Source organism: Cuculus canorus, chromosome 2, assembly GCF_017976375.1.
Source record: "Cuculus canorus isolate bCucCan1 chromosome 2, bCucCan1.pri, whole genome shotgun sequence".
Lineage (NCBI taxonomy): Eukaryota > Metazoa > Chordata > Aves > Cuculiformes > Cuculidae > Cuculus > Cuculus canorus.
In genome coordinates this window covers 147849168-147876722 of record NC_071402.1, presented here as the reverse complement: position 1 = coordinate 147876722, position 27555 = coordinate 147849168, and the positions used below count along the sequence as shown (strand labels likewise).

The 27555-nt window shown below is 37.0% G+C and overlaps 1 long non-coding RNA gene across 2 annotated transcripts; it reads right to left on the bottom strand.

Annotated features, from left to right (window-relative positions):
- Window positions 1-1190: 1190 nt before the first annotated feature.
- Window positions 1191-26540, bottom strand: LOC128851281 (uncharacterized). 2 transcript variants are annotated; one of them, XR_008448601.1, is made up of 4 exons: window positions 26473-26540; window positions 25904-25954; window positions 25325-25447; window positions 1191-1262 (listed from the first exon to the last, which is right to left on the bottom strand). It is a non-coding gene; the product is annotated as an uncharacterized LOC128851281 (long non-coding RNA). The 2 variants fall into 2 exon arrangements; XR_008448600.1 differs by lacking the exon at window positions 1191-1262 and adding an exon at window positions 18463-19416.
- Between the last annotated feature and the right edge of the window lie 1015 nt (window positions 26541-27555).

Sequence of the window (27555 nt, the reverse complement as noted above, 5' to 3'; positions counted from 1 at the left end):
CAAGTATGAAATACAGATAAGTCTGAAGATTTAAGAGGTGAAAGATGTGTCAGATGCTGATGCTTTCAAGAGGAATGTCAACTGATCTGAAACTACTTAAAATAAAAAACAGAATAATGGATGCAGAAATAAGCTACGGCTCTTTTGAAAAAGAAGCCCCATAAGAAACTGGGCATACAAAGAATACATCTGAGAGGAAAACCTTACCGAAAACAGTTCTTGTTGCAGCTGTTAAGAATCTGTCATTATAATTACATTTTCTGTGGAATCTTGTGTTGCCATTAATTGGACACACCAAGACGTTTCTCAGGATGAGTTGTTTAAAGCATAGCTCCTATCTCTCAGTGTAGTGCAGTCAAAATAAAACCTTCCTAACAACCCTTTCAACTTTCACTGTCATCACCTGCCAATGTGACTCTTTGAAAGAGTTTTTGTTTTAGTAGCTGCTTGAGATGAAAGAAGTGTAGTCATATCCACAGATAAAACTCCTGTGATGAATCTCTGTTGCCATTTGGGCAAGAAGGAGTGCTTTTCTTCCCAAGATTTTATTGATTGTTTGTGAACTCATTGATGAAACAGGCTGTGTGCCTTGCTGCAAAATGCTGCCAGCTCTGCATGCCGTCTGGTTTAACAATGAATCCAATACTAAATGTCCTATTTATGACAGGAGCCTTATGAAAAGCCATGCTTTTAAAATAACAAATGGTACTTTGCACATCATTTAACTGAGGAGATGTTACTCAAAGGAAACAAGAATTAGAGTTGTAATGCTATTTGTTTTTTAAATCGAGGGAACACATTTTGCAAGTTCATCAGTGAGAAGTCAAAAAGCCAAATGAAGTTAAGCTGAAAATCTTGGGGAAAAGGTGATCCAGGTTATACAGTCCTGCCTGGAAAGACAATTATATATTCTTTTAGCTGATATCAAAGACAGAGAAATTAAAAATCTGAAACATCATAAGATGCTAGGTGGAAATAGGATTCCAAGCATTCCAAATATCACCTTGTATTAGCAAGGCTTAGCTATGTGTATTGGAGTACAGTTAATCTGGAAATATCATCCACATTCAGAGATACCCACAGTTGTAAGCAGGAAAGTGCAGTGAATTGTGATGAACATTTGTCCTCATGTTTGCTGTGAGTGATGGAGGCAAGTTAGCGTAAGCATATACACTCAGATAATCAGTTACCTGACAGGGCTTTGGATGATGAAAAGTCTTTTCTCTGTCTCCAGAGAGCACAATGCTTATTTCAGACATTTCCTGGAAGACAAAGGGATGGAAGAAGAGCCTCTATATTACACTGGGATGACAGAAATCTGCTAATAAAAATGTAAAGGTCAAAAGGCTCTCTCCTCCTCTGGTGTAAACTAGCATAACTTCAGCTAAGACACTTTCTTACACCTGCTGAAGATCTTGATTACTGAGGTAGTTTTTGTGTCTTTTTTGCGCTGCTTGTCACACAGCACAAAGGCCACACAGAAGGTACACAAGCAGTTAGGTTCCAGATAAAAGCATTTGCTCTTAGCACAGCTAGCATAGTACTTCAGGTGTAATTAATAGGCAGTTTTTTGGCAGATTACAGGAAAGAAAAAACAAAACAAACCATACTGACAGCCCTGAAGCTCAACAACAGCAAGGACCATTGCATGGTTTACATAACACTTGAAAGGCACTAGTAGATAAACCATAGATCACATTTTTGGCTTTGGGTAGTTTAGACCACTATCACTCCTAAGGTGCAGGGGGACCTGAAGTTGGAGCTAACACTTGCATGAAATGAAGAAATAAGATAGCATTCTTGCAAATCTGAGTCTGATAATTGATTTTATGTATAACTGAGTGAATGAGTGAATCACACTTCCCTCAAGTGCATACTTTCAGGATTTAAGTGGCTACAAAGCTTTCCTGAAGATGTGTGTTTCTCAGGCTTTTGCTGACATCCAGGCACATTGGTGGTTTATTTCATGTTTATTTTTCTAATGGTTGCAATAGTGAGCAACATTAAAGAGACCATATATATAAAAAAAAACCAAAACCCAAAACAAAACAGAAGAAGGAAAAAATAAAAAAAAAAACAAACTTGGCCTTTCAGTATTATGTGTATGACATTCAAATGTATTTTGTCAAATCCTGGTGTGGTGTTTCTTGCTAAATGATCAGAATTCATTCTGGAATGGACAGAAAGTCAGTTGACTTTGCTTAAATCTGTCTTCAACTGAATTGTTGTTGATTGGTACAAGACATAAGTACAGAAGGGTAATTTTCCCATACTTGCATTTTGATGGACTGGAACCCAAAACTTGCCTTGTTAAGGCTTGCTGCTGTTGTTTCAGGGTGGTTTTGTTTGGGTTTTGTTGTCTTTTTTTTTTTTTTTATTATTATTTGAAGGATGTAACAAATGAAGTGTTCATTTACTGTGGATGTTTGGAGATCATTACACTTACTTTCATTACAAGCAGGTTTGATTACTGCAGGGCTGTCTGTGTTGGCTTGCCTGGCAGTATCTGTCCTCTCCAATAGCTTGGAATTCACTGAACAGACTAAAATTTCTGATTTTATCACTCTTGCGCTACTGTCCTTAAAGTGCCTCTCTGTCTGACAGTTACCAGTTACCATGGAAATAATTGTGGTTTCACAAATTCAGTGTTATTATTTCAATAGATGATCATGTAAAATGGAAGAAATAGTCTACAAAAGTATCTAACACTAATGGCAAAGGAAATAATAAAAACATATCTGAGAGGACAACACTGTCTGGTAACTGTCTGCCAGGCTTTTCTGACTAGTCCTTCAGGTAGATTTTTCAGGTCAGATTCCTTTTCTTCAACATTTCTGTTGATGGGAACTCCTTGTTCTCTGCCACATTTTCTATTAATCCATAGGCAATTAGATATTCAGTGAAGTGACAGCAGCATTCCACAACAGCAGGTATCTAGGGCTAGACAAAGTGCACCAGACAGCATCTCATTTGTATTCTGCCCCACTTATGGCTGAGACGCTGCTTACATGAAGCACTGGTACACAGCCGTGGCCCTTCTGTCATCCAACACAGGCTAAGAAGTCATGTGCATCAGACATGGAATGAGGTGACAAGGTGTTCTTCTGCCAACCATTGCACCTGGCACTACTTGTTGGATCAGAGATACATTTCTTTGTCTCTCTGTCCTTTCTTTTTTTTTTTTTTTGCAAAAATTATTGTAACGTATTATGTTTGAGCTATATTGAGCTTCTTGTCTACAAGGAGACTCAAAATACCTGTTAATGCTGTAAATCAGTTTGTGAAAAACGTCATGTAGTGCAGCTAGACTTTGTCCAGATTCAAGTTTTCTCAACAATCTTTAGCATATTACATTTCTGAGGGCATTTTCTGAGGTTTAGCCCTTTAACTATACTAAGGTAACCAGAAGTCAGAGTTTACCTGGGAAACATTAAGAATGCCAGAAATTATCCATCCCTCTAAAAAACTCTGAAGATTTACTTTTTGGCAAAGATTTTTGCTAGGAGGAACAGGATTTCCCTTGTTTCTATCCATTGAGATGATGAATAAATAATTCCTAGAAAGTTGCATCAGGCAGAAACTTTGACTTCTACTGGTTCTTATACAGCTCAACAAATTATCATTTCACTTCCTTGGTTGTAGTTGAGAGTTATCCCAGTTTCCTGATGATGAATGCTTCCTGCCTGAGACTGTCCTGATAGAATATTGAGAGTCAAGTAAGATCCATAAACTTGCGTGAAGGCATGCGGCATAAATTCTATAGTGTTTACAGTAGACATATTATAGATTACTAGACAGGAATTCTATTAGGGAATATGAAATAGGTCTCCCCACACTTTATTTAATCATCTGTAGAATAAGGGTATTAGTATCTCCCTATCTCTAAATATCTAAAATAGGCATATTTTGAGGATAAATACAATTAACAGCTACAAAGTCCTCACACTGCTGTCCTGGGACAGCACAGTATCTAGACAGTAGACAGTTTAGGTGATGGGGGTGAGTTTCTTTCAGTTTCACTAAACTAAACTAAATAAATCCTGGTATTATGCTATTAACTCTAAGGCAACAAATTCTGTCATTGAATTTTAACCATTTCAAAGCAAATTTTTGAGGATTTCTCTTGTGCTGCCCACAATATCTCAAAACTATGGATTAAATTGCACTTGAAGATGTCCAGTGTGTCCCCAGCATGTACCAGCACATTCTGATTTGCTCATGTTTGGGTCAGAGCCATTCTCTCCTGCTTTGTGGATCTGTTTGAAATAATAAACTTTCCCCTTGGATGAATTTGCATGCAAGAATAGGTTTCTTATGGATGGAGAGTGTTTTTCATTTCTGAGAGAAATGCAATGATAGAAAGCAAAATATTTTGATTTATGCAAAGTTGTGAAAGTTTTGGAATTAATTTTTAAATCTAGCTACAACTGACTTACACTGATATAAATTGTTCTAGACTTTGTCTACACAGAAATGTTAAACTAGTTTAAGAAAAGTGACTAAGTAACATTAGAATTCTAATCCCAGCACTAATCTTGGTTATAATCACAAGAAAATTGGTATGGGATACACAAAGGTTTAGAGTATCACAATCAATGTAGACAAAAGTGAGTGGGGTTTTATTGGTAGAAAATAGACCTTGTCAGACAAACTAGATATTGGAGTTTTTTATGGTACTGGTAAGTGTGGTTGTCAAAGGTAAGTATTGGTACAATAGCTGGGCTGTAATTCAAAACAGGATTTAGAAGTGCTGTTCAGGACTAATATGACTGAAATTTAGGGCCTTAGCTCTGTAAATCAAGGCACAGGTACGGCTACATCTTGTATGAGAAGGAGTTAAATTCTTATCAGTAGGAATCTCAAACTCCCCACGTTTACTCTGGGAATGTTAAAGAAAAATCTGTTGAAAAATAAACACCTGAAGCTCAAAGTAAAAGATGGAAAAAGAGAGATCTCCAGTAGCCTTCTGAGGGCAAATGGCATAATTCTGCTTTTCAAGGATGTAAAAATCCTTATTGCATTGAGTCAGGACAGGAATTCCTCTTGCCTTGTAAGAGTCTTCTTGGGCACCTGACAGTAGGCAAAACAAGAAAGCATCACTTGGTTTTGGTTCTGCAGTGAGGTCTGTTATGTATTTCAGGCCATGGCAAAGGACATCTGAGGCAGTTTCATGATCAAAGCCAGCTGAGATAGAAGACTGTGTGTGGTGGAGTGAGCCATGGTTGAGGGAGGCTGTCTCATCCACATCGTCTTTGGAGAGCATGCTCTGGAGTGAATTATCACCATTGCCATACCTGGATATGGGAGGAAGTTAAAAACCACTGAGGAGTGAACTAAAAAATAAGCAGTGTAGAGAGATGATGGGAGGTCCACGAATCACACTTACTACCTCTTTTTATTTAGTGTTAAAGATATATAATATCTCTGTGTATAATATCTACATCTATCTATAGACAGGTAGACATATGTAATATAAAAAATATAAAGAAATTCAAGTAAGCCTGAACAGGTGCAGAAACAGTGTTATTTCTACCTCTCTTCTATCTTCGTGACAAGAATAGCTGTTTAGACTTCCCCCAAGAAGCTGTCCAGAAGACACTACTATTTTGATATGAGTTCAGTACAGCCCAAGAAAGTTAGTCTGGACAGAAATCACTAGAGTTTTGTGGGTTTTTTTGTCAATTTAGGCAAAATATTGTTGGATGTTTGCATACAAAATGGCACAAGTTGGGCAAGGAGTATGTTTCAGGGGATCTTGGAAGATTTGGAAAAGCAGGCTGAATAGATTGCTGTCCTGAACTACAAGTTATAAATGACACATCAGGTATCTGATTCATTCACTGAATGTCTATGTCCTTGATGTATCTCAGGCATTTTATGTACTACTGTGTGACATTCAGATAGTAAAATTATCACTATACAAAAATCAGTGAAGATCTCTTATCTGGATTAAAACTAACAGTTTGGCAAGTGACAGCTTGCCAAAACTACAGCTTTTGTGTGTGGGAGATGCTTTTGATTAGTTATTTTTATACTTTGATGTTATCTCTGCTTTTTCATATATTTCACTATTTTGAATTAGAATACTCTGTTTTGAGGCATTTTGGGGGCTGTTGTTCAGAAAATCAGAGGAAATATTTTTAAAATAATAATAATAATCATAATCCATGTAGGTATAAAAACTATCCAGGCTTTGAAACTAGAACACATTTATTCACCTAGTTTTCATCTCCCTTTTTCCTTTTTCTTTTTCTGCCCATGCCCACACCTCTCCCCGCCCCCAGCATCTTGGTCTATTTAAAGAAAGGAAAAGCAAACGTGAAATACTGAAAAATTTGTAATATGGAAATATCATTCGCCACCTAGCTCTAATTAAAAACTTTCTTTAATTAAATCTTACTTAATTGACAGATCTAAAAAAAATGGAATAATGAATCATCATAGTATGGAGCTCATCCCAGTGCAATCTGTTCTTGACCAAATGCTACACAACATCCTTATCTGTAGTCTTGAGAGAGTATAGTCATTGCTAGTAAAATTTACAGATGACAGGAATGGGTGACATAGTAAACAATGAGGATGATTAATTTCTATTAACAAATCTGATAATTCAGTGAGAAGTTGTTTTTATTTGAAACACATGAAAAGATACATCTTTGTGAAAGAACTAGGCAGGTCATGAATGCAAACTAGTGGGCACTGAAAAACTCCAGCTGTAGTATCAAAGCAGCTTAACATGAGGTCTCTGTGTGATGCTGTAGCTAACAGAGCAGAACAGCTTTGGTGTATGTGTGAAGACAGACTATCCAATAGGCATGTGACGTTTACACATGCTCGTGAAGATATTGCAATGCAGTGGCTAAAATGCATAACTGCATTGCAATAATGTAACAAAAATAATGTAAGCTTAGGTGGTTCAGAAAGGAGCCACAAAGATGCTATGAGTTCTGGAAAGATGATTGTATAATGAAAGAGAGTACTTGAAGGAGTTTGCTAATCATTTATGCAAGAACTGCTAAGTTGATTATCGATACATCTACAAAACGAGGGGTATGAGGCTGTGGCTGTTTCTTATGTAGCAGAAATAGGTGGAATGAGATTTCACTTTTGAAATTTGAAGTCAGAAGAGTCTGAGCTAGAAAAAAAAGACACAATTTTTTAACTCTGAATGTAAATAACAACTGGACTGATATTTCCTGAAGTATAGTGTCTTTTCCAGCAAGTCTTTAACCCAAGGCCATATGCTTGCTAAAAGGTGCACTTGGCTCCAGAAAGATTTAGAAGTGTTAATGTGATGTCTAAAAAAGTTTAGAATGTGCTTTCAAAATGCAATAAAATGTCTGGAGGACCTCTGCGCTCCAGGCAGCCTGGGATCCATCAGGTGCCTTCTGCCTGACCCCATTTTGTCCTCTTTGTCCTTTTTTGTGTCATCAATACTGATTCTTTGGCTGTGGGTTGAGGCAGATAAACTCACTGATCTGGTTGGAAAATAAAGGAAAAACAACAAAGAATAACTCCAGTTACTGAAACAGCATGTTAAGAGCAGTGAGCAATCTGAGATCGCATCTACCTACACAAGACTTTCTAAACTTGCTCCTTTCCTTGCTTAAACAGCTCAAAGAAAGAGGCTGGCTACTCTTGTCCCTGCCATGTCAGACAAAATGTCCCAAGGAAAGGTCTTACTAAGGCAATAAAAGGAACAGGACAGTGCAATCCAGACAACAGCCATAAGAGGATTTACTACTTTCCATCAGACAGTGTGGAGCCCAGAGGGTACTGCCCCATGAACAGACCTACATAGAATACTTTCTCCCTAGAGTGATATCCTCCTACTGTCTCTGGACTGGGACCTTTTTTAAAATGCAGCAATTTTTCTTTATGCATTGTTTTGCTGAGGGCGGGGAGGAGAGAGAAGTCTTTTTAGTTTCTCGAACCAAGAAAAGATGATAGCCTCTGCTAAACAAGCACTTACAAAGTCAGCCAAGCCAAAGTGATCCTACATCAGGCACAGATGCAAACCTTTAACTCAATAGGGAATGCTTTTGCTAGAAACCTTAAATGAATAAGGCATTTATGCAGCTAAATGATTTTTTTTTAACTATTTCTCATGAAGTTAGGAAGGTAAATTGATAGTTATGATATTATTCTGAATTTTACTCTAAACTGACTAGATCCAAACAAGTATCCCTATTTTGGATGAATATGTACTGCAGCCACGAGGGATAAAGCAGAGCTCTGGAACCTCTTCTCTAACACAAGAACTGGGTGGTAGTAGGTGAACTAGAAGGTGGTGGGTTCAAAACAAAGAAGGTGATTCCTCATGCAAAGTTTACTAAAGATTGGGCACTCCTTCCTGCAGGTTATGAATGTCAAAGGATAACACGGATTCAGGTAGACACATTTGAGGAATAAGTATCCAATGAAGGCAATTTAATCCTAAGAAATCATTTCTGGTTCAGGAAGGCCCTAAGCAGCAAGCTGCGTGTTAGATGATTACTAACATATACCCAAGACACCCTCTTGGAAAATCATACATTTGCCTCATTCCTACACTCGTCTGTAGTCTTCCCCTACTACCTACTCCCAGAAACAGAACAATGTATTTCATGAAACATTACTTTCACTCACTCTTCATTAAGCTCATCTGTTAAAAACTGTGATTCATTGGAAATACATTCAGCATCTTACCCTGACTACCATCATTTGAAGAGGTGGTTCTTGATATCGGCCAATCATTTCTGACTGCCATCTTTAGTGTGACATTCCATCACAGTTGGTTTGCAGCCACTCTCAGCTGTTTGAAATCTTGACATTCAAATACAAATTTCTTGAGACTATTTGTATCCAAAAAGCCTCCAAAAATATACATAGAATCTACTACAACAATTTTCTTCCCAAAGGAATGGCTCTAAGATTTTGGCTAGATTTTCCTAGACCTTGTGATACCCTGCAGTTTGCCTTACAAGTTTAGCACACCTGTCATATGACAGTATTGCACAACTGAACTGGAAAGAGAAAAATACTGGCTCATTCATGTGGTCTGGAATTAAATCCATCAGTGTTATTCAAAGTGATAAGTAGAGCTTACATGTACAGTAAATCAGCCAGCACAGCATGATAAATTACGCTTTCTTCTCTGTCAAAGGAATTTGAATCACAATTGAAATATTTTTCCATGCTCAAAGTCTGGATGTGGAAGATAGATATAAAAGCTAAAAACTCCCCAGGCCTCGGATTACACCCTGAATTAAGTGACAGTGTGGTTTTATATGCATTAAGGGTTTTGTCTACTTGGGAATCTTTTCCTCTAAAATAAGGTATTTCTAGATAACTTGAAGCACAGATCTGCTTATTTAAGAACGCATTAAAATGAACAAGAAAACAAACAAACAAACAAAAAACAAGAATCTAAGCCAAACAGGCATTTCTGAAATAACAGTAGCTACAAAGAGACACATTCTGACAAGAAAGCTATTCTGGTCAAATTTCCCATGCAGACAGACCTTTAATTAATTCACTGTAAAACCATGTGTGGAAATTCTCATTCTGATTTAAGCTTAAATTATATCAGTTTAATTTGTTTCCTTAAATTGACAGGTGCAAATGATATAACTAATTTTAATCTGGATTCCAGAACAATTTAACTTTTCATTTTACTTGGCTTTAACATTAATTTTGAGGCTTGTGTGTATTTGGAGTTATACAGGTTTAATTTGAGATATCAGCATATCTAGGCAAATCAGCACAGGAGATTATGCAGGAAGTTGGTATTCTCATCTGCCCAAGTATCACGTGATTGTAGCTACACTTAAACTGAAGAAGAAGGAAGTATTTTTTATGGAATGAAAGAGTATGTAAGCATCATTATCTTAAATAGAGCTGTGCAAGTCTGTGTGTGGACTATCTCTCACTAACATTTGCTCATCTCTTATCTGTGGATAAAATACATGAAGGCCTTAGCTCACATGTCTGCTTTTTCTTGGATTTAAGTGATAACATTAAAAAAAAAAAAAAAGATGTTGCATCAAGTCTAGCATAGGACAGGAGTGGTTAGCAGGGCATGGACTGCTGAGGGCAGAAACTTCAAACGCTCCATTTCACTGGAGGAGGTGAATGAGGAATGAGCAATTATGCATCTTGTACACTTTCCCTGAGCAGAGAAAAATTCAGATCTACAGTTATGACAACAACGTGTCAGCAGCACCTGAACCCTTCCACCCAGTCCTCACTCCACCTGACATCAGTATAAAGGGTAGTCTGTGCTACTCAGTATATACTATCAGATGCTTTCCTCGCTATACATGGTTACTTATTTAACGTGGAAATCCTAATGTTTGATGTTATTTATGGGTGTCATGATAATTAACATTTTCCATCTGAGCTGCTTCAAATGTACTCTATGAAACCCACATAGTCAAAACATTGCTGTATACTTCTAATTCCAATGCAGACACGCAGGCTCATGCTCTAATATTCTGCTTGTTACTCTCTTGTGTGAGGATGTTACAAATGAACCTTCTCTCCTGATAAGTAAAAAGATACTAGCAATTACAATGGGGTTTGAATAGGGGAGTGAGGAATATAAATGAGCAGAAAGGTGCCAAGACATCAAGACTAAACCATCTGGCTTAGTGATAATTGTAAAGTGAATTTTTAATGTGGTGGGTTGGGGTTTTTTGGTCCTGATTTAAATAGGATCTGTTTTCGTGCCCTGGGTAGCACAAACCTCTTTCAAAAAGGTCAAGTCAGACTAAACAAAACGTTACTAAGAGAGTCTCCACGTCTCTTCATTTAAGTCACTTTATCAGGAATACTCATACAAAAAAACTGCTAGCTAAAAAATGGAAAAAAAAAGTGAGAAAAAGAGAGACAAAGCAGGAAGAAAGGACATCACTTTCTTTTCACACTTGGGTCTTTGCTTTTGTTTTGTAATGAATTCCTGCATTTCTGCTGTAGCACTCGGGAGAATGCTGGAAGGTTACTTCCAATAATGAATACAATCTGATATGTGAAGGACACATCTGCAAACACTGCTGTGAATATGAGAGGTGAAAGCCAAGTGAGAGGCATGAGGAATGGTGAATAAAAGGAAGGTGGGAAAGACAAGGCTTGCTAAGTGGAAAAAGGCAAAGGCTGCTTAAAAGGTAGTGGTACATAGGGTTTTCCTATGAAAGATCAGTTCTATTGTTACACAGAAGGTTTTTATTAAGGCTATGCAGGCACTTGGTGTAAGAGCTTCTGTCCTCTTCTCCTTGCTTTCCCTTAAAGCTGTGCATCTTTCTTCCCTTGAGAATTCTTCCAGTTCCATATTACAGCCAGTTCAATTAAAATCCCGCTGAATTGTATTTATTTTTGACAGTGCCACAAATATCAGCAGAAAATCACAGAATAAATGTGGCATTAATCACTGTGGTCTTAAGTCTTGGACACAGACTGAATAACAAAACCAAAGTAAGATGTTTGAGCACAGAGTTTTAGTTGCTTTTTCCTTCTCTGATATTGACTAGGACACAAGAAAATAACCTTTAAGATTGGTATAGTGCCTTTGAAAAACTCACAGTATAGTTGGATTTTTTTTTTTCTTTCAGTGTTCAGATGAAGGAAATAGTTTTTTGGTTTTTTTTTAGGTGGGAGGGTGATTTGATACATCTTTCTGTCTAGTCTTGTTCTTACATTGCCACGAGGCACGAAAGTAATCAGTATGTTTCTTCTATATATGAATTTCTTCATTGCATCTGTGCTCTACAAATATTTTAGTGTGCAGTTTTTCCTGGAAGGAGATGTAAATTGATAACTTTTAAGAAAATATCAGCCAATAACTGCTAGTTTCAACTCATAAATGTTAGCATCTACAATATGCTTCCATCAGTTATGCTTACTCATCCAAAGACCAGAGTAGATATCTTGTAACTCATCTGTCAATAAGAGGAACAATGCAGCATGACTCTCCTTTTTTTGTTTCCACTACTGAATGTGGTCAAAAACCTGTCCACAGCTCATATATATGTGAGGAATTATTTGCCAGAAATACTTAGCAAGAAATTAAGATAAATATATCAGAGACACTCATAAACTGCTAAAGGAAAATCTACCAGCAATAGCATGATGTAACTGTGCCGCTATTAAAAGCTTAACTTCTTGAAGAGTCTTTGCATATGAGGTGAACTTCGACATTAGAAATGGCATGTATCCACACCATAGCCATTCTATAACTTCTATTAAGATTTTTTTTAAGAAATGTTATTATCTTTTTCTCCTTTCTGCAATTTCAGTGAAGATATCATTTAAGGAAATGCTTGTTTTTTCCTTAAAATATTAGGTAAACCTTGATCTTTCAAAAGAAAACAGCAATCAGGCATCATAAGCATAATGCTATATTAGCGGCCAACTTCACATTAACCTGCGTAATATTGAGACAGATGTTTAGTTTGATCCAGATTTTTAGGACTCATACTTCTTTCACTAAATGAAATATCTAAAATGATGACTGAGATCAGTAAATAGGAGATCTACCTTTAAAGATAAATGTCATGATAAGGTAAACTATCTGAAAGAGGAGAAATGAATTAGAATATTTTTAGTCAAAGACACCAACTCAACTTATTTTCTTGATATGGAAAGACAAATAGAATAGAGCATATTACTGTAGCTTAATGGGTTAGTAGCAATTAGAGAGTTCAAACTAATACGTTTTACTTCAGCACAGTGTGGATGGGATAAAACAATACACATTGTCAGTTGCCAGGGCTTGCCTATTGAGTGACAATTTGCTATACAGTGACACTACAATCAGTTGCTGTCATTAGCAATCATTACCTACAAGTGCCTTCTGTCTTTTAGTGTTTGCATTGAGGGAAATGGTAAAAATGTTCATTGACTTAAATCAGTTTTATTCTATAGATGAAATTTGCCTTTAGGCAGTCTGACAGATTTTAAGATCTTGATTTACCTCCGTATACTAAGATATCGAAATAAGTTTTATGATGTGTGCAGACCTTATTCCGAATTTTTTGTACAAGAGCAAACTATACCCAAAGACAGCTTTGAGAAATCCACTTACGTTGAGACTCATGACATGAGTTCAGCAATCTAAAAGTCAGGGGTTTGTCTCAGCTCAATACCTAACCTCCATCTCTAGTAGATGGAGAGCAAATTAATCTTCCTGAAACAGAAGCATCCCCAGTTATCCTAAGAAATCAGTATGATGTGCAAAAGCATATCACAATACATGATATTGCTAGCAATATTCTAATGCTGACACAGAGGGGTTAGCATTCAATAGAATAAAATAATTGTTTGAATCCTTGTCTGAATATTGAATATTGTTGAGTTTTGAGATTTCAGGATGCTTCATAAGGATGAAGCTTCTGCCTATATATACTTTCAATAACTTAGTGGCACTAAATTATCTTAAAGCTGCAATTGAACATTTTTCTTTCTCTTAAGGTTGGTGATTTTTAGTTGAGTCACAACAGATTTGGTTCCAAATTGCCAATAGTTTTTTAAAAACAATGTATTATGAATATTTTTTTGATTAAGCTGTTGTAATATTGAGGAGACTGGCTGTCATGTTGTGCTTGGTTGCCTTATTAAAATTGCAATTTTCCAGGAATGAAAACCTAATTTCCTAAATGCAGACAAACAATGTAGTCCTTCCTCTTTCACTCTCACCCTGTTTTTTAATGCTGCCTTTGTCTAAGAATCTTCTTTGTCATGCCCTGTGTCAAATCATGGCCTGACACTACACCATGACTTCCATTAACCTAATGCCTAACAACAGTACTGTAAATCTGAAAATAGACTCTAGCAGTAGCTGTTGCTTGTTGTTACACAGCTATCACCGGTAAAATTTTTCCATAAGACATGTAGCAGTGGACTTTAGTGCATTTCTGAGTTTTTACAATATAGAAATTTAGCTTGCCCAAAACATAATCCAGAATTTGAATGCATGGACCATGAATTGTCATAGTAAATTCAGTAAATAAAATCTTTTTGTACACATGATTTACACCATATGGTTCTCAATGTGTTTTTCAAAGGAGATTAGTAAAGAATTGATGTGGAGAAACTGAGGGGAAATTTGTCAAGTGCTCATTTATGCTTAATTTTTCTGATACCCCCATGAAGACACTTGGAATTGCAATTTCGGTTGTCTCTCAGCACAAGAAGAATGACACTATAAGTACATCATATCAAACTTGAGTGTGAAAAATTGCTGTTCTTTAAAGTCTTTGACTCAGGGCTAAGCACAAAAAAGGTCTCTATAAGAGAGAGTAATTCAGGTGTCTTCATCAAAAAACATACCTACTCTGACAATGAGCTCAGCTCTGGAAGTGTCCAGTCAGCAAGAGCTCTCTGGTTCTCAGCCCCACCTCCATGGACTCAGCTTGACTCTTCCCATTTATAACAGGGTTGGGGAAATCCTCAGGATGAAGAAATAACTATTAAAACACAGAAGGTCTCAACTCTGCTGTTAGCAGTGTGTTTCTCTTGTTACAAGCAGCATTCCCTTCCGACAGCAAGAAAGTAACCTACTTACTCAAGCTTGCCAGTGACCCATAAACAAATCTGTCACTTATTTTACATTAAATACCCTTACAGATGACTGTGTTTTGTAACACTTTAAATACAGTTTGTTAAATATGAATTTAATTTAAATCCCTTCACAATGCAATAACTGACAAATAAAACTAATTTATAGAAAATATATTCTCTTTCCAGCTGAAGGAGAATGTCAGCTGATCATGTAATTATTTTTATATTTAAGGTAAGGAGGGCAGACAGATAAAGAATATTAAAATAAATATTCTTGCATTAAGACAGAAATATTTCCACCTACATCTGTTAACTGTGAAAACGGCATCTAGATGCTACAAAATAGCTTTTTCTCATATGTATGTTGGCTTTGCTGGCAACAGATATACCTCACCTCCCCTTCATCTCAGCTTAACATTACTCACTTATGCATGCGTAGCATGTGTAAGTGTGAAAAAAAATAGCTTCTTCTCTTGTAGGAGCTTAAGGTGGATAAATCTTTGATGTACACTGGTAAGCTATTCTAATCTTTGCAGGCACTGTACGAAATATCAACTCTTTAATATTCATTCCTCTTGGAAAGCTGCACAAGCGATCTTGTGAAGATCTAAGTAAATCTGAGATTTACTGCTAAAATAAATTGATACACATCATTTTAAAGATACTTATAGTAGCCATAATGCCTCCATAATAGCTATTACTGCATTATGTCGTGTTAAAAAGTAGCATATTTATCGCAAAATTAGTGTGCAGAATATTTCTGCATTCTTCCAGTTTAGAGTACACCATCAAGCCAAAGAACAAGGAGCAGATTCTAAATCAATGAAAATTGACAGACTTTCAGGACTTTGATACTATTATTTTTTTCCATTTGAAACATTATTAGATTTTAAAATAACCATTAAATATATTGTATTTTGCTTATTATTGAACTATACAGGCAAAGGCTTTGAAATTCTAATACATCACATTATTTTTTAAGTTTCTTCTGCATTTTTCTCATAAGGCATAAGAAATATATTTAGTATCATTTATCTTTACTGCTGAAGTGTTTGTACAAGAGTGAACTCGAAAGAGAGTGAAAACTTTATTTTGGTTGCAGCTACCTAAACATTATGAAAACATAACCAACAAGATTTTTTTCCCCATAAAATTTTGCTTTCCCAAAACTAGAATAACACACTCCTTGATGATGCAATGCATCATCACAAAAGGTTACAAACTGAGTAGTGAAATATGACTTAATATGCTGCTTTTTTCAACGACTGTGTGCAGATGATTTTGCCCATGTAATGGCCTGTGACAACATTTTCATTACAAGTGAAACAAGCCTTTAGCCCTTGTATATCAAAACCATCGGTGCCTCTTTTGATCAAATGTTGTGTATAGTGTGCATTACAGGAAAACAAAATGTCTGGATGGGAATTGCTTCTTTGATACATACTGGTATACTGCCTAGAACAACGAGGTCTTTGATTCAGAAATGGGTACAACTATAATAGATAAGTAATGAAAGATAATAAACAGCAGGAATTGTAATTGTTGGTGTTTGTATTACTAATGCGGAAACTGCCTCAAAGATATTCAGCCATCTCACTTGTATCCTCTTGTACCAATTGATCCTCTGCCACTCTTTCTTCATCAATTAGGCGAGGGTATGTAGCAAATTAGGATGAATTCCAGCTCTACCCACATTATTTGATTGGTTCCTCCCATTCTCATTCAGTGTTTTCTACACTCTTGATGAGGGAGTTGGAATTCATGCATCTGGCTCAGTAGCCTGGATAAATACAACAGCAGCCCTCAAAGGCCTATTCTGAATGAGACAGGCTGACATATAAAAAAAAAACCCAAAACAAAACGAACCCCCAAAACCCATGATGGTACAATGAACTCGGTTTATACAGTGGCTGTATGAGCATAAATGTCAGGGATTTTTTCCCTTCTGACTTTACTTTTCTTGCATTCACAAACCTTTCTGGCAGGATGGGTAATTTCCTAAATAATTTCAGTGGCCCAGAGCCAATGGTATCCTCAACCAAATCACACCCTGCTGGTCTCTTTCACATCAAAACTTTGAGGCATTCTGGTTCATTATCATTTACAGTTTCTCCATGACACATACGGTATTACTGCCAGTCAAGACAGACTGTATATCTTTTGATGTCATTTGCATTCCTGGCTTGCTCAAGCTGGTGTTATTGAGATCACTGAAGAACATCATTTCCTTATTTAAATAGGATTTGCATTTCTCAGGCTTCTTTAACAGCCTCTCCTTTGAACATTCCTTTTTGAAGATTTGCTCTGACATTCCTACGAAGCCAGTCTACAAAAGAGCATTGTGGGCTCCAAATGTCCTTCGAGCTGTTAGCCTAGCGGAGGGCATTGTGACATGTGGGGTAAATAAAAGTTAAAAGAGATAACAAGGACCTTAATACAGGAAAGCATGAAGATCTCTAGAGCAGCTCTACTGTAAAATCTCAATGACACTTCTGGGTTTCTGTCAAGCTGGGGCAGATGCCGAAAATTGCTGATGATGTTGGTTCAAAATACAGCAGCGGTAAGTTGGGGCAAACATACAGCCAGACAAAGATCAATTTATTTGTGCTTTTGCACAGTCTCTCAAGGTGGTTGGACTCAAGGTCTGTGCTCTAAGATTTCTCCGGAATTGAATTTCCTTTCTGTCTAGGGCTGACTGCTATGGCTGGGATCCAAAATACCTTGAAATCAACGTGAGAGAGCGAGTGAAACTTCACACAAATGATTAATTATTAACTTAAACATGGTTTCAGAACACCAGGTGCTGAGATGAAGATACACAGTCAGATTGAAGCTGCTGCTTCCTTTAGTAGATTTACGCAGATAAACATATATGTGGTTATATATAAGCTGGAGTCCTGGGTCAAAATATTGTGAATTCTGCATGAATTCTGTTCATAGAGGAGTTGAATCCATCCACAGAAAGTAGGTCACCCCTGCAGCTGAAAGTGCGGGGAGCTCTGTGCTTAGCTCAGGTCTTGCCTAATTGCCCCAACTAGGATGTAGAACTGTGCCTGATCTATCACATATGTTGTTATCTCTTCAAGTCTTATTCTCTCCATAGAGATAATTTGGGGAATGATGTCCATAACTATTAGGCAATTCCTTATTTCCAGGACTGCGTGACCCACTTTGATCTTGTGGGTTAGTAGGTGGTGGAAGAAGAGATGAGATATTAACTTTATAGTTTCTCAGACAACCTCAGAAATTAAACTATTGTCCCGTATTATCATATATCTTTGTAATTCCTTTGTACTTCTGAACCCCACGTCACAAACTAGCACACTATGAAGTGTTCAGCAATTTCCATACTATAAATCCTGCTAAGGATGAAAGATTCTCTTCTGAGTATTACTGTCCAATTTCTGTAACATCAGGATTATCTTATTTAGGTATGCTACTAAATCTGTGGCTGTTTAACCAAAAATAAACCTCAGAGTTTGGGGAAAAATCTCTGAGTAACAGCTATTTCCAGAAATGTAGGATTACATGCTTTTTGTAGAAATGCTGTCTTTGAATGGCAGTGAACAATACTTGGACCGGATACAAATCATATGCAGCACTGAGCATTAGTGATGATTTATTATAGGAAATACCTTTAAATATAGTATTTGATTCCTACTTAAAGAACAAGTTCTTGAGGTTTATCAGGAAGAAATACTTGTTCTAGTGAAAAGGACAAAAGCAAAAAAGATTATTTTGAAAATGAAACGCTGAACCAAGGAAACTTCAAAAACACATGAGTTCATTTGACAAAGCATAGGAAAACACCATCCTGAATATTCTGAGTATATTGACAATCCAAGACAAAAAAAAAAAAACAGAAATGGTTGAGACTATAACATTTTCACTAAAAAAATATTTCTATTAAAATAAGTGTTTCTTGGAGATGTTTTTATCTGACAGAAATGGAAAAAAACTCAAAACAAAAGCTTGTAAAATACTTAAAATATTTTTTTCATCAGCCCTAATCACAAATCTCATAAATACCACAAAAACAACTGTACTTTGTGGTTTATACCTATGTTGTCAGAAATCCACCTAACCCTGTAGAGAAACTAGCCCCTAAAAGACATTAAATATCAATTTGCCAATTTACCAATCTCAAATTGATATTATGCACATTCTACCTGCATTTCCAATAATAAAGGGGTTATGCATTTTCTTCTTGAAAAGAGCACATGGAGATTCCTAATGAAAAGCTGCTGAGAATCTAAAGCAGTTAAAGGCAACTGTGACTAGAGGAAACCAATTTGTAACCATTGGTTTCACAGCAGGCTGTCATTTCTCTGCTTCTATTAATTTGCTTGTTTTCTGGTTCAGTAAAAACTCTTTTCTACTATTATCATTTAATGGTATGATAATCTTTATAAACCTACTAGGTTTTTCTGGAATATATTTAAGAAAAATGAATATATAGGGGCTGGTGGCATAGTCCTTAATTAAGAGTTCCGCGCACATGGGTGGGCACGTGTTTGGAATCCAAACCCATTCACACTTCCTACTCACAAACAAGGCTCTGGTTGGAGGTAAGAAGCTGATGATAATGTTTCCTAACACCCCACATTTTAATACAAAAAAAACCAACAAAACAAAAACCAAAACCAAAAGAACCCAAGCTGGAAGTATTTTAACACAGATTTAAAATCTCAGATGTGTCAGCGACTCTCAGAGTGATAATGAAGAGTTAAGCGCTACAATTGCACAGTCTGGAGCAAAACACAGTGTTGCTTGAAGTCTTGAATTAAGGCTGTAGTAGCAAGGAGTTGAGGGGATGCAGCTGGACTTCTCACAGCAGTTCCCATGTAACCTTCAAGGAAATTCACTTCTGGAATTGAGGGCCTACAAAAACACACAATCACAAGCCTAGAATTGCCAGGGAAAAATGGCATTTGCCAGGGAAAAAGTATTGGTTTTCAGAGATTAAGTGAAAGTGTTGTGACAGAGATGTCTCTAACAAAGATAACACAGTTTCTACTTCTTTCTCTTCTATTCAGGATGAAAAATCTGTGCATGGGCAGCCTGATCTAGTGGGATGTCCCTGCTCATGGCAGGGGGATTGCAACTAGATGATTTTAAAGGTCCCTTCCGACCCAAACTATTCCATGAAACACCATGAGAGGAGAAAGCAGAAAAATCATAAAGAAGTAGAAAAGAAAACATCACAAATGCCCAGCAAAAGTAACTTTAGTGACAAAACGTATGGTCAATTTCCTTGAGTAGAATAGTACATGAGAAGGAAAACAGTAAAAAAATTCTCCATTTCCTTATCTCTTATTCTCTGACACAGTAAAATCAAAATTTGCCATGAGAAACTTCTGTTGCAGTGGGCAGGGACTGATCTAGATTAGTCACTACTGGTTTTTGTTAGCATGTCGAGCTGCACAGTGTTGTAAGTTGTTTATGTCCGTACTCTTACAGAATAAAGGAGGTGCATTCAATCATGAACAAGTCCATGGCTCAGGCCGGCTCTTTCAGCATGTTAACTACCTTCCACCTTCTTTCCCAAGGAAAGTCCTTAAGTGAGCAAGCAGGAATGTATAAAGAAGCTTTTCTCACACTTGCTCATGTACTTAATAAATTAGCATCTTAGATCTGAGGAAGAAAGTTAACAATGCTACAAATTATTTCCTAATATTTTTAATCCATCTTCACAACCTTATTAGCTTGTGAGAACATTGTATCATGCCTTGCTCACATCTACAGAAATCACTGTTCGTGAAATCAAACAGATCGCTTTGGCTGATTGCACAGTAAATCAGTGGCACAGCATTACTTACATACCATTCATTGCATACTTCAAAATGTCAACCTCATTTTCTCTATGAGACAAACAACACAACAGTCTCCAAAAATGTCGAGTTTGGCTTGTTTTTCATCCTTCTGCCTTTAAGGTGATTGGACAAACAACTTGGTCACACGCAAACTCCTCCCTCCAAATGGCCTGAAAGCGTCAGCAGTTTTCCCAGAAATAATGTTAAAAGCTGCATGGTGTTATTGATCTACTTAGAGAATGCCAAAAGCCATCAACATTAATTAAAATAAACCCTACTCACAGGACACAAAATCAGGCATACAAGCTCCCACTGTTTTCAAAGCCTTATGTTAATCTCCGATCTACTGATTCCTTTAGTGTTTTGTTTCTTTTAGTGTTTGAATATGGACCTGTTGGTAGAAAGCTGCCTGCACAGCTCATAGGCCCATTTGAGTCAAATTTTATAGCAACAAACATCACCATTGAATGTTCAACCTGTGAAAGCAATCAGAAAAAATGAAATAAAAAACCTAAGCAGGTTTCTGCTGTAGTTACAACATTACAAATATCGTTTTTTCTTGCTATAATTCAATTTACATTTGGCTTTAGGGAGAAAATTAACATGACCAAATTACAACTGGCAATACTGCAAAAAATATTAAAGATATGTTCTGGAAACGTACCAACACGTTCATAGAAGAAAAAAAACAGTGAAAGAAACAGAACAGTAGTAAAAAGCTTTTGGGAGACACAGTTGCTTGAACTTTAATCTTTGCTCACTCGGGCCTGATGCTTCAGGGAAGTTTTGGAGAGTGTCCTCCTCCCAGAAATGATTTTGCAGCTAAAATATCCTGAACCAGATGAGCAAACATGAGAAGCTTTATTGCAGTGCCTTTCCCTACTAACGAAGATGCCAACCACGACTTCAATACCAATAACAATAATTTGTCCCCAAACACTCTGACATTACACGTATGTAGAATCATCTGGACTGACTGTCACTGTACAGTGAGCCACAAAAGGAACCTGAGCACCAGCATTAGTGCTGAGCATTTCATGTCGCAGGTAATATCAGAATATACATGGGGGAAAATTAGTTCCTCAGTCCTCTCTTCACTAAGAAACAATATCTTTTCCTTCACTGTTTGCATAGATGCCTGCGCTGGTACTGTCACTTTGTTAGCACAATAATAGGAAATGAACAAACATTTTTTCCAAATACAACTCATTCCCTGTGAAAAGAGAAGATCAAAGCTCTGAAAATCGCAACACATGTTCTTCTAACTACCCTATTCCTTCTGAGCATTGGGAGAACTGAAACTTTCTAACAGCTCTTCAGTTGTTTTACTCCCTCATTTACCTTTTAGTCACTAAATCTATTATTGGTAAAGTGCATTGGCCTTGGATAAGCTTATTCCTGTTATCAACATTTCTCCTGTTCTGAAAAGGATTTAAATGGTGACTAATAGCATTTGTCTTAATCATTTTTGCAATTAACTGTGCAAGCCTATCTAGTCAAAAGATACTGAAATAATTAAAGTGGACATTTACATTCTTTTTCATTTTTCTTCTTTTCTTCTTTCCTGTTATCTTTGGAAAGAAATTCCAAGGCTGCAAATACTATTTTCCCAAAAAAAATTCAAAGGTAAAAAACATTTTCAGAAAGCTCGCTGGGAATATTTTACAGGCTATAAGACTACTTTCAGTTATGCTATAGCATCTTTGTGCAACTTGAGGCCAGTCTTTACTGTAAATAGGAATAAGATCCAAAGTCTCTTATATAGTTAATTATTAATCATTATTCAAAACTTTATTTGTTTGCATTGCCTAAGTGTCTGAGTCACAGGTCAAGTTCCCACTCTAAAATGTTCCATACAGACATGAGGATTTAAACATATGATTTTGGGTGTCTGCCAAATGGCTGGTGATTCTTATAACCTAGAAACAGATACAAATTTTGCAAGAATAATGGAATTGCTTGTTGCTGTTCAATCAGCCACACTTGCACTCCACAATCTATGTAAGAGTGAAGATTAATTGCTGGCTGAAATGTGCAAGGACAGCTAGCTTGGCCCTGCACTTGGGGATGCCCAAACGTCAAGAGGCCACTCACCCAGGTGCCCTTTGCCCTACTGGCAGAGTGGTAGGAATGAAGACCCCACCTGAGGACCTACAGGCAAAGCCTGTGCAGTTGCAATGTAGAGACTGTGTCCTAAGTGAATAGAAAGCCAGTTATCAGTCACAAAAGATAGTGGTTGCTCTTCACATAAGATATTGGATGGAAACTCCACTTCACCCTTTATGCCAAAGCCTGGATCAACCGCAGGCTGTTTCAGTCCTACATGGAGCATACATGTGTGTATTCTGAAAAGTTAGTTGAAGACTATGACACCACCCCTCCCAGACATTCACCTGCATGGCTGAGACGAGAAATAGGTCTCCAGCAGGGGTTTCAGGGAATGAACTGATTTCAACTCCATCAGGCAAAAGTCCAGACTACTTTTCTCTCTCCTTGTTATGGAAAGGAGCCTAGGGAGATTAACCTCACTGGACTAACATTAACTTTTCTGTATCTCTCCCTAAAGCTTTACAACAGCTAAGCTAAGAGATATTTTTCCTCTCTATTGACTGGGACAAAGAATTACGAGTTCTTCCTTCCTCTTATTCTTTCGTTACTTACAGTCCTTAGGAGGAGGAAAAGATAGGTGTGCGAGCACATCTTGACTCAAAGAGGGGTTTGATTTCTCACCACACTAACACACTTCTTGAAAGAGCTGTCTTCCATAGGTCATGCTCTTGGGAATGGATGAATTAAATTTAAAATAAAATAAAAAAATCTTCTCACAGCTTTGTTCTGGAGGTGTGAAGGTCTTGGCATGCTTAGCTAGGACAGTTCTCGTATTTATCTCTATGACGTTAATTTGTACAAATACATGAAAAATCAAACAAAAGAACCCCAAGAAATCTCCTTTTTGTCCTATTAGAAAAGCTCATCTTCTCAATCTAATCAATGTCGGCAGCAAATCCATAAAAAGTAACAATATATAAAACATGTCATAGATTTGGCTCCAACAGTTTAATTAGTTTAGCCCATTTGGGAGTAGATGACAAGGCTTTTTCTTCAGAAATCTTCATTGATTCCTTTTAAATAGTGCTGACACAAGTGGAAGTAATTCAAATTAATGGCAGACAGAGTTCTACTTTCGGTTGAGATTCCTTAAACACTTCAGACTATAATCAGTATTAATCCACCAAGATTTAACACTTAGTATTAAGTATAAACAGAGTTGAGATGTGGTTTTAGTGATAAACTAAAATTATGAGGTAGAACTTCCATTCTTTCCTTCTGCTGCTCTTAATGTTCACATGATCAGTTGTCTGACCTGTTTGTTTAATGATAGAAAAAAACCCCACCACTTTCTCAAAGGTGTTGAACTGGAATTTGTAAAGAGCAGATAAATACTTAGAGGGTACAAAAATAGCCTAAATTATTTATTAGAAACTGCTCTCTGCCTGGAATTGAAAGAACAAATAATTTCATAGAAAACAAGAATCTCATCTACTTTGATTATGAAGCTAATTACTAGTTATTTGCATTATGGTAACAAATCACAGAATGGGCTAGGTTGGAAGAGACCATTGTCCTATCAATGCATGCACCTGTAAAAAGCGCCTCTCCATCTTTCTTGTAGATCTCCTTTAGGTACTGGAAGGCTGCTATAGTATCTCCTTAGAGCCTTCTCTTCTGAGTCTGAACAACCCCAATTCTCTCAGCCTGTCTTCATAGGAGAGGTGCTCCAAACATCTGGTCATCTCTGTGACCCTCCCTACAATAGGTCCACATCCTTCTTTTGGTGGGAGGTCCCAAACTAGAGGGTGGGTTTATTAGTAAACACACACAAAAAATGGATTTGCCCCAAGTCTTAGGCCTCTATCCATAGATATACCAAATTATATTTGTTTGTTGACACAGAATTATTTCATTCATTTTCCAAAGATGAAAATGAAAACAGCTCGTCAGCTGAAGTTTGTTACAGAACATTAGTAGGTGAAAGAAAGACCAACTTTCACTAGTTTATACCACCATTCCTCAGCAGCACTTAACAACCAAAGCTAAATGCATGATGCTCCTGCCCAGGCTGGCAGAACTCAAGTCATTAGTAGATTTGACACTTAACACTCAATAGCCAGAGTGGACCCTTCATTGAGATGAACAGGACAGATCAGTGCTTCCTTGGAGCTGTGGCTTTGAACCACGAGGACCACCCCCTGCTGAGAATGTTTGAGGAGATATCATCACAGTTGCGCCAACTGCAACAGCAGAGATTTGGAAGAGACTTCAAAAAACCCCCACTATATAGTTTTATAGATAGCTTGATATACAGAATTTCTAAGGCAACTACAGTATCTTCATTATTTGATGTTTTTTTAAAAGTTCAAAAACACTGTCAGGAACTGAACTTGAGCGGGGAGAGAAATTGGTCTAACTGACCTCTCAAGGTCACTGAAATACTATTTCTGACTCTGAGAAACAGGGAAAACTGAATTCTGGCCATGGAAGGAAAGATTAAATTGTGAAGAAATCTGCATAGGAGTGAAAGGATTTAAAGCTTTGCAGAAGGATTTAAATTTCCTATGAGCTTCAGCATAAAAGTGGTACTGTTAAGTGAAAACCTTTGTACAGTTAAACAGTACTCTTAACTTTGGAAAAATACCATTTACAGACAAGAGACAGTCTTCCAGATCAGAGCAAAGGTCACTTTCACAGCGAGTTTGAATGAAGATTTAGACTTGCCTTTGGATTTTTATTTGTTATTGTATCTCCCTGTTTCTCTAGTTTCTTGGGGGATAATTTCTTTACAAGACTATTGCATTAAGAAAACATACTTGAAAAGGTGAAGGCAGCTCAGTGATAGTGCACAAAGCGATAGGAAACACTCAGAATTTGAAGTGAGTCAAAGAAATCTCAACTGTGAACCATGGAAAATAACATACCTCTGAGATAAATCCGCTTGCTCACACCAGGTAGCACAATCATCCTTCATTACACACTCAGGCCGAAGTTTGCAAAGTGGGTAGCAATTCCTGTTGCCTGCATTTCTGTCACTTTGGGCTGACCTAGATTTGAAGGAGAGGGAAATGAACAGCGGATATCCAGACTTTAGAGTAAACATCCTGGGGTCAAAATTTGCAAGTCTGCCACAGAGCTGTTTGGGGTTGAACAACATAAAGCTGACGCATTGAAGGACGCTGCCACTAGATAATTAAAGTTACATTTTTTTAGCTAGCCTAGAAGTTGATCTTAGACTGACATCAACTATTGTGATAGAAAAATAAAACTAAAGTCTGTACAAGAACAGATGACCCAACAGATTACCTCAGTTAAGCCGCTCCAGTGTCAGGCAACAGCACAAGTGAAAATAACTTGGCTACCAAATTCATGTGTGACACCTTTGTCTTCTCAGTTCAACTTACTTTTTTCTCTCGTTTATTAACTCATATACAGCCATATTTATTGGGAAAGCCTTCAATGTGACACTGAATCAAGGCCAAACCTCCTCCATAATAAAATACCTTCCTCCACGAAGCTCTTGCCAGATAAATCACGTTGTCCTCAGTTCAAAACTGTAAAAGATGAATCTGTCTTATTGTTTGACATGATTCAAAATGCAGACATGCCCTCAAAATATGCTAAAGCTTTAAGGCTTTCCACAAAATATTCATAGCATAATCTAAATATTCAAGTACTGGTACACCTCTTTTGCAGCCTTGCTGCATAGGAAATGTTAGGATCAGGGAACATAGCCAACAATGCCAGCCATCTCACACTCTCTTAAAGGGCTGCAGCAAGTCATGAGAATTCATGAGGAAAGCTGTTAAAAAAACCCCAAAACTATTCTCTGTCTCTCGTGGGAAAATTTTTATTTTTTTATACCCCTTCAGTCTTTAAATAATTGTCTCCCCCCACCCCAAATCAAGGTACTTATCATAAGATCAGTGACATTTCCTTTAACAAAACCACTGATTTTTGCCAGGATCATCAGTGTTTTCGATCCTTAAAAAAAATTACTTTATTGGAATACAAATTTTTTACACAAAACAGGTTTGGTAGTGCTAAAAAAAAGAAGAGAAAAAAGTCTGACCTTTCCTTTCTCCTTCTTTAGCCACTGCCAGGATTTGGGAGTTTTGAACTTCCCAGTACTTCTTTAAAAGAAAGGATAAAAATAGCTCTTATGAGTAGCTGTATAACTACAAACAGCAAGTATTTCAGTCAGAAAGAAACGTCACTGTTAAACTTTCAGTTGTCTTTATATATAACAGCAATTTAAAAACATATAGTGTAAAAATGCTGAAAGCTACCTTGACAGGAGTGCTTTAAAGTCTGCAAGATTTATGGAAATATAAAATAAATATTTAGCATGTTGATTTTACATGCAAGAAGGAGTCAAATGCATGCCATTACCAACACCTTTCCTCCCTCCCCCACTAATATCTTCAAGGCAGCGAAACACACCTCACCATTTTAAGTATTCTGTTATTCCTTTGTGCCCGTAGACGCTCATATGAATCATTATTTACGAATAAATAAATAAGATCTGGCACATTAATTGTGTGGCACAGAAGAGTTCAAATGGAATTGAAAGCCTATTCTCGTCACCAAGTACATTGCATAGTAGACAATGGTTTCAAATATTAAATAACACTGGAGACAAGGGAAAAAATATTCCCTGTGAATACGTATGGAGTTAATTGAAGGCTGCCCTATTGTTCTACCACTGTAATCCAAAACACCTGCAAGGGCTTCCTTCCTTTTCTGACATACACAAGCCTTTGTAGAGGGAAAATAAAACGAAGGGGGAAAAACAAGGAAGCAAAATGAAGGACAGGGAGGGAAGATGAGTATAAGAGAAGAATCTTGTTTTTCTTCCATTATCTAAAAAGAGTTAATCAAAGTAAAATGTGTGTTGCAATACAGAAGGGGGGAGGGGAAACGAGCTTAAGAGATTAAGTGCATAAATGGAATGGAATTTAGCCACATGCCATTACAGTCAGTAATAGAGATTTTTTTTTTTCCTCCCCCAAACAAATATCACAAATAGAACCAAACAGTAAGGGATAATTTGGGGTGGTAGTTCTGAAGTCCTCTATTCAATGTCAAGAGAATGCATGAACAGTGATGCATGCTATCTGGCTGAGAAAAGGGAATTCTAAAGTAGGCTCCGTTC